We start from the raw sequence: 7,434 nt of genomic DNA, 5'->3' as shown, positions 1-7,434 counted from the left end.
GATGGATTCCAAATACTGAGTTTCCTATTCATCCCATTGTAATTGAAGAAGAAACACCTATAAAAATTAATGATTTAATTAATGACAATAGGCAGTGGAATGTGGATGTTTTAAATGATTATTTTGAGCTTGAAATTGTGCATAGAAATCATGCTCTCCCTATTCTAGATTCTGTAGTAGATAAACTTAAATGGTTCCATACTAAAGATGGTGTGCCAAGTGTTAAATCTGTTTACAGGGTTTTGACTAGAGATTTGGGTGATTCTAGTTCAATATGGAAACTCAAATGCCAACATAGAGTACAACTTTTCATTTGGAAACTGTACTCTAATTCTTTGCCTCTTAATAGCAGACTTGCTATGTTCAATCATAAAGCATCTCTGAACTGTTGCCTTTGCAATGAAAATCAGAGTGAAAATTATTTGCATCTTTTCTTGAAATGCCCTTTCGTTCTTGCTGTGTGGTTTTCTCTTGGACTAACACCTTTGTTTGCAGGTAGAAATTTCGTCTCAATTCAGGAATAGGTAGATCACTTATTTAATACCCAAGAGACAAAGTTGATAGAAAAAACATCCTATATTTTATGGTCTGTCTGGAAACATAGGTGTAATGTGATTTTTAAACACCATAGACCTGATCCAGTAAAGTTAGATAGAGATATTTCTTTTCATCTTACTTATATGAAAAAACAAATCTAGTAAATAATGTAGGGTTTGCGGTTGGTAATATCTTTGACTTACAGAGCATTCTTAGAAAGAACAAAAATATTTTACTAATAGATGCTTCTTATGATTATTTCACAGGGAGATATGGATCTGCAACAGTCCTCATGGATGAATATGGAAAGTGTCAACATGCCAGAGCCTCATCTAGCCTAACTACAGGCCCCGAAGAAGCTGAATGCATTGCACTCAGAGATACAATCCGTTGGGTTTTAAAGCTAAGACTTACATATGATTTGATCTTTGTTGGAGATTGCATTTCTGCAATAGAGTCACTTAAAGAGTTGATACTCTTGTATGGCTGTTTTAAAAATTGTGTGTCATATTTTCTTAGAAGAGACTTCATAGGAATAGTTGATACTCTTGCAAAGGGTAGTAGGGTTATAGAGTTCAAGATTTTTCCACTTTAAACATGTCACGGGTGGAAAAAACTGCTTTCTTTGAAACTCTTTGTAAAGGGAAGTGTCCTTTGATTTAGTTTTATAAAAGTTTTCTTATTATCAAAAAAAAAATCACCTTCTTCCAAAATATCAAAAAACAAGTTTTCTTATTATCAAAAAAAAAAAATCACCTTCTTGCAAAATATCAAAAAACTCTCTGGAATTGCTTAAAACACCCCCGTAAATTTCATTACATCGTCTAAATGGGGTGGGCCAAAACATAACTATACGAAAAGTGTAATTAACATCTGTATGTGCCAGTATTATTGGTGCAGGACTCAGATTTGGCGTTTTATTTTATGGAAGGACACGACACAAAATATTGGTCCCCTTAATATTTAGTAGAAATTAACGATTAGTCCCAGATTTATTGAGATTTAGAAACTCTAGTCCTGATTCCTTAGGATAAGTCTTATGGGCTAGATTGAGCTGATAGATTGGCAGTTAAGTGTTGCATTTCAAAAAAAAAAAATGTGGCCTAAAAGTTAACACTAGTTATCTCTCCTAGCATGTTCTCGCAGTTCAACTAGCAGCGACATTGAAGCGTTGAATGGTTCAGCGTTCAAAAAGTGACCTTCGCGCTGAACCTTTCAGCGCTCACAAAAATCACAAAATTTGATCTGACGTTTGAAATTTAAAACGTTGAACCAAACAGCGCTGGCCAGTGGTCCCAGCTGACGTGGATTGCTAATCTAGCTGCTAGATTAGCACTCCCAAAGGACTTACACTACACCATTTTTAGTAGCATTCAGTTGCAAAGTGGGGTTGCAACAGAGTCGATTGTTACGAAAAACGATGTTGCAATATTTCGCAACGGCCCATAAGCTGTTGCAAATTTCCGGTCGCAACAGTGGTAAACAGTTGCGAAATTAGGAAGTCGTAACAGTTGTGAAAAGTTGCGAAACTGATAGATCGCAACAACATATTGCAATTACGAAATTTTTGCAACCTAAAAAAAATAGTAATTTTGACTGGCCAAAATCAGGTTTTGACCGGTCAAAATTAGAGTTCGCTGTAACATCAAGCTTCCCCTGTTTTTTTTGGAAATCAAATTAATCCAACAAAAATATCAAGAAAGTACTCTTAGAGTTACTTCACCATGATATATACCATGATGAACTCCATATATACAGTATGAAGCACACCACAAAAATCATATGAAGTGTGGTTACAAGTAAGACTGGAATCAAATAACAAAGGGTAGCATAACGTCTAGTGGAAAGAATATAAAATCAGATTGAGCGGAAGAAAGAAACACATGCCTTCTAACTTCTTCTTTCTAACGAAGATTTTCCATTGAATATCTAGTCACTTCAAGGTTCCTATCTTCCTGGGTATGGAGAACCTCTATCTCTTTCAGATATTCCTTCTTTTCCTGTAAGAGATGCACCTCAGCTAAGATCTTGCCAGATGCAACTTCCTCCAACCATTTGATTTCGGCCTCGCGAAATCAAAGAAGCATTTTCCGATTCTGAATTTCATCTTCCTTTCGTTTGGCATGCCCAAAGTAGAGATCAAACCGAAATTTTTCAAAGACAATTTCCTGAAAGCAAAGAAAAAGCTAGATTTATCATGCAAGATATGAAATCAGATCCCTCACCAATTACATTGCTGCCTGAATTTCAGCAGCCAATAACTGCATTGTTATTTGTTCCTTCTTTTCCCTCCTGAAGGCCGCAACCTGAGCAGCTTCAAACTATGTTTTTGTGACATTTTAAAAAGATGTTAATTTTTTATGGGATAAGGCATGACCAACAAATTTAACAGTGGTTGAACCCATACATAAGGCTTCTTTCTATCACACGTTAGTGGACTAATGGTACCTGCAATCCTTCCCACTTAAAGGAGCCTGGAGATCCCGGAGAGGAGATACTCGGAAAATCAACTTCCTGGTTCATTAAGAACAACAGCACCGTGTCAGTAAGAACAACACGGAAATGATAACAAAGTAAGTTGAAAGCATGGAGCGTGCAGAACTAGGTGAAGGGACGGTTGTATACCTCATCATATGCACATAACTAAATAAATTTATGGCAACAGTATACCTCATCATATTCGATAAAGATGTTTGATGAACCGTCACTTTTGAACATCTTTTCATGCCCATCTTTCTAACCAGTGAGACTGCGAGGAAATATTCACCGTATGCTGATCCATTCCCAATAAAAAAAGTTAAGCTTATGATTGTTAAATCTGATTATCAATATAGCCAGCAGATTTACTTAGGAATCCTAGATGTGAATTTCTGTAAAGACTTATCAAATAAAGACCATTTTACCAGCAACAGATTAAAACATGTCATATAAAATGTTTGTCTATTGCACAAGTTAAGTCTAGAGGAGTTGCAGGACAGTTGTATCAACTAAGGTAGTTCACTTGAACATGGACATATCATGGAGCTAAGGTAGAAGCTGCTGTAATAGTAATAAGTTTGTTCTGGTCTTGAAATCAGTTTTAAGATGAATGTTCTTCATTCCTTGAGCGTAATTAGCTACTACGGGCATAGACCGATAATGGTCAAAAGTGGCTATAGAACAAAAGAAATCCGAAGTAGCTACATGATATTTTCAATAAATTGAGATTATTTCTTTTGCAAATGCCAAATTCAGCAGTCACAGATAACAATCAAAGTTGAATCCAAAGTTATCATTCACAGGAATGGTATGCATTGGGTCTTTAAGATCAATACTCGTATGTAAGTATTCACAAACTAGATTCTGCTTGCTTGAGTTTTCCTATCTCAACATGTTTCATGATGTTCAATTCTAATGATGCAAGCTAAAACAGTAAAAAGACAACCAAAGTAAAATGAAGTAAAAAAATACAAGCAAGTTTTATAAGAAAAACTAAAGTAATTAACATGAGACCATTTGTACAAGATATTACTAACAACCTTAAGAATCCTTTAGTACAAAACTATAAATAAATACTGTAATTTTGGTAAACTAGAAACAAGAGCATGGATGTAAAACAAATAATGAGACAAAAAAAGATGAGGAGAAATTGTAGCACCTTATACGCAGCTAATACATCATCCATATGTCCAGAAAGTGCAAAAATGATGTATTTAAGAGCAGCTCGAGACCAAGATATAGAAGTCCGAGCACCCTTAAACATGAGAAAAGCAGTAATAAGCATGTATTCATTCTCTTCCTTGTCATACTTAAAATACAACATCAAATGAGTACCGATTCTGATTATCATATCAAATCAATTAGTCCAAATGATGTATGAAAGTAAATTTACTCACACTAAGTGATTTACGCACAAAAATTGTGTTCCAAAACCAGCAAATACTTGTATTGTTTTACCGTATCAACTTATGCCCATGATTGTGCATTAGATAAGCATAGTAGGATAAATACAGATAAGGATAAAGAGGTACTTAGCTTTGTGTGTCAACTGTGAACTTTAAAACTACTCACAGTACTTAGCTGTTCCTGCAGATGGCGTCCTTAATGATATGTATAGCTACACGTTCTTAGTTAAAGGATTACGCGTTAAAGTTGCAGATAAACAGTTCTGTAAATGGTCACCTCACAGATGACATAAAGACAACTAAAATGAAACTAAATAAACTGTTTTAACAATAAAAACCATTCAGAGAAAACCAAGCATAAGGTTCAAAGGCAATACTCGGGAACTAAATTGTCCAACTACATCTGCGATGCAAAGTAACTACATATGACATACCTATAATATCTTATAGCAATAGAATTATTGAAAGAAAAATACGTATCAAAACCCATGCATGGCTTACGATGGGATATCTCATCAAATATCATATTAAAACGTCAAACTAAATACGTACCAAAACCGCTGCCTGGCTTTCAATCAATCCATCAGAAAAAATCCTACTAGAAAATGCATTAACAACCCATTACTCTAAAAACAAAAACTCATCAAATATCATGTTAAAACGTCAAACTAATCACCTCTAACACACTCAATCCATCAAAAGCAAACACCACATTTAACAAAATCAAAGTTCTATAACTTAAAAATATGCAATCTTTAGGACATTTAGAAAGGTTGGAGTGATTACCAGAATTATGCAAATTATGTTTGTAGGCTGCTCATAGAAAACTGGAAATATGTTACGCCATTTTCCCATCAGCATCAAGCAGCACCATAAACAGCTTCATACATCACCATCATCATCAGATACCAACAATTCATGTTCTTATAACTCCATATCAACTCCATCATCTTCACATCCCAGTAACCCTATTTGTGGACTCAAAATTAGGGAAAACCCGGCCTCTTAAACCCATTAGAAATGCAATTCATGCTTCAATCATCCATTAGAACATGTTGAAAAAGAATTCAAAAGAGATTAGTTTCTACCTTCAAATCAAAAAAAGAAACATGAAAAAACTAGCCTTGAAAACCCTAACTATACTTACTGATGTTGATTCGCGGAATCCACAACGAAGAAGATGAAGTTTTCAATTTGGTCATGACCAAATCTAGGGTTTTCAGTGGAGATTTAATTTTAGGGATTGTAAGAAATCATAATAGCACTGCTTTCTCCATCTCCCTGTATTGCTAATTTGAATCCTAGAGGTTGTGTTTTTGTGTTCATCTAAACAATCTAGATCGGGTTAAAGATTTTGAAGGGGAAGAAAAGAACTCTGAATCTAGGTTTACTTTATAAAGGTGAAATAAAAATAAAGGAAAACAAACAGTTCATGTGCTGGTATGAGGATAGCTTTTTATTCGACGATAACAATGAAGGTTTGGATCTGAGATGATAATGATGGTGGCTATAACAGGAGGAGGTAAAGTAGCGAGGAAGGGCGAGATATAAAGAAGAAAATGAGATAGAGAATGGCTTTGCCAGATAATAAAAGAGAGATAGATACGGGTTGATATAGTTTTTTAAGTGTTAAATAAAGTTCGTTCAACTCGGACTTGTTTAGACTCAATTTCAGACTTAATAATAGAAAACAATAAAAAATAAAGAAAATATATACACAAGGTTTGTCACAATGTCGATAGATTACTGAGACTCAGGATTCCACCAAACCTCATACCATGTGGGTCAAAAATCAATTCTTAGACAATTATAGCTCTTGTTTATTGACTTTAATTCTTTGCCAGGGTAGATTTTAAAAAGATTAACTGTAAATCACTAGCATGATGCATCAAAAGCACTTAGACCAAGCATACATCATCATACGACTTCACAACGAATTAAGAAAAATCATAAAACGATTAAATTAATGCAAAAAGTCATAAAAAGAATTAAATATAATTACCACACGTATGAAATATGGCCTCCGTCATCCCAGTGTTGGGGTTTAGCTCCTCATATTAATCATGATCTCGAAATATGTGTTTGTTTCTCAAAAGATGATTAAAAGAGTGAAAAGTAATAACACAGACTGTTTGCAACAGTGTATTGGTGTTGCAAAACAGCTGTTACAATGGAACTGTTACAGAAAAACTGTTGCTTTGTCGCTGATTTTAAAAACCTAGAATAAGACTGCCCTGAACAGCTTAATGTTCTTCAGCTGTTAAACATCGACACTTTTCTGCGACTATCTACCGAGGGTCAATGTTCTTCGCGTTCTTCTTCTTCAACAGCAGCAGCAGCAGAAACAGAGTTTGGTAAAGCTCTGATTTCTTCTTCTCTGACTCTCCTTAGGTTCCCAAACTCTCGACACCTCTTCTATATGACCCAAGACATCTATTTATATCAAAAATACCGATTAAATCTCTCCCAAATCTTCCAAAATCTCTTTCCTTCTCTACACGGCCAAGTTGCGACAATTTCTTGTTTTAGGATTTCTACGCGTTTCTGAGCTTTCCTTTTTATTCTAAACTCTTCCTTAGATAGATACAAATCTTTGGGAAGGTTTACAGCGTTTTAATCACTCTAAAATTCCCTAAAACAGGTCACACACGTGACTTTTCATATTTTCTTGTTGTGAGAAAAATTCGTCGATTGAGCCCATTCTAATCGATTTAAACACCCATATCAGATTCCTAGACCCATAAGGAGTCTATCCTATGAAAATCAGAGGTTTAATCGACCTCAAACTCCTTCAAATCACGATTGCTAAAACTGCTCTTTAACTGTACTTTTTATCCGCCAAAAACCTGATTTTTGATTGTTGAAGATGGTTGCCCCTTATCCAGAGTAGGGGTGCGATTAGCAACTGCCTGTAAATGGAATGCCCCTTAGTAATTAGGTTACTCCTTATCCAAAGTGAGAGTCTGAATAGCAAATGTCCTCCGGGTGCTTTCCGACAACTTTTCGAGCCAAT

At 35.2% G+C, this 7,434-nt stretch overlaps 1 long non-coding RNA gene across 1 annotated transcript; it reads right to left on the bottom strand.

Annotated features, from left to right (window-relative positions):
- Window positions 1–2,337: 2,337 nt before the first annotated feature.
- Window positions 2,338–5,007, bottom strand: LOC113362219. The gene is made up of 4 exons (XR_003365638.1): window positions 4,974–5,007; window positions 4,175–4,270; window positions 3,208–3,310; window positions 2,338–3,051 (listed from the first exon to the last, which is right to left on the bottom strand). It is a non-coding gene; the product is annotated as an uncharacterized LOC113362219 (long non-coding RNA).
- Between the last annotated feature and the right edge of the window lie 2,427 nt (window positions 5,008–7,434).

Source organism: Papaver somniferum, chromosome 3, assembly GCF_003573695.1.
Source record: "Papaver somniferum cultivar HN1 chromosome 3, ASM357369v1, whole genome shotgun sequence".
NCBI lineage: Eukaryota > Viridiplantae > Streptophyta > Magnoliopsida > Ranunculales > Papaveraceae > Papaver > Papaver somniferum.
The sequence above is the reverse complement of the archived record's forward strand: the minus strand, read 5'-3'. Positions and strand labels throughout refer to the sequence as shown.